This window comes from Poecilia formosa, unplaced genomic scaffold (assembly GCF_000485575.1).
Source record: "Poecilia formosa unplaced genomic scaffold, Poecilia_formosa-5.1.2 Scaffold1023, whole genome shotgun sequence".
In the NCBI taxonomy this organism is placed as follows: Eukaryota; Metazoa; Chordata; class Actinopteri; order Cyprinodontiformes; family Poeciliidae; genus Poecilia; species Poecilia formosa.
In genome coordinates, this window is record NW_006800962.1 from 34943 (window position 1) to 36181 (window position 1239).

Here is a 1239-nt window from a genome sequence, read left to right on the forward strand (position 1 = left end):
CTTGAATTTATGTATCAATTCAATTAAAATTTAAGGCGCACAAATGTTGTGAGCCAGTTGTTGTCCAATCAGTTTGTTTTTACATAATCAATTTCATCATGTCCAATTTGTGCCTTTCTACCAAGACACGCATGTGTTTCGAAATAAGCTGTTAGTTCAGTTAGTAAATTAGTTAGTCTGTTATTAGAAAAAATAAAAACAATAATATTAATAAAAATGAAAAGAAAAGAAAAAAAAAAAAAGTCAAACTAAATGAAGCATCTTGTAATAAATGCCGTCTGGTCTTAAACCAAAGCTGAAATGTGATTACTCCTTTTCCAACATATTATTTCCCACTCTGAAGCAAGGTAACCGAATTATTTACTGTAGATTTAGAATCATAAATTGTCTTTGAGACAAGAATATTTTGTAATGAGCCTTAATTGAATCTGGAGCTGTTTCTTAATCACCTTTTAAATCAAACATACTCATATTTATTTACCAATTCTGTTCCCTCTTTAGACATTTTAAGGTGACCAAGTTTCACATAAAAAGAAATCCTGTTTTTGATAAGATAATAAAAGAGACAAATATTGATTAGTCCAGGATAAAGTTCAAGTCTGGTATAAACCTCATTTTTAAAGTTTCATTAAGTTCAAATTTTAACCCATCAACAGCTAAGCAAAAATTTCTAGAATTTCAACACATTAAATGTCACTTTATTTTGTTTACAATTTTACCTGTTATGTAATTTCATTCATCCTTCATACAGTTAATTTTACCACATGTGAATTTAGTGAATTGTGCAGGATTAGTTTAGTTTCAATAAGTTTTCCCTTAGTGTCATTTATTGCTTCCAGCCAATATTTCCCCAAAGGCTGTTTAACAGGTCGCCTCCTTTCTTCTGCACCAGGTATTCTAGCCCCTTTTTTTTTGTTTGTTTTTCTCTTTCTCCCTTATTTTCATATTCGTCATGCTTTGACAAATAGGTTATTAATGCTTCTATTTGCTCACCGAGCGCAAACCATGGCCCGATGCCCCACTTTGGATCATATTTTTCCTTTTTAAGTTCACCCTCCATCTGTTTAGGCTAAAATTTAGGCTCAAATATCACCTCTTCTCTCTTTTTTTTTTTTTTTAGTTTTGCTCGCACGGCGGCGAGGAAATCAAACACAGTAGAAAATCAAACCCAGCAAACAAAATCAAAAACCTCCCACAGATTATAATTTCCCAATGTTGACCATGGTTTTAAAACACATT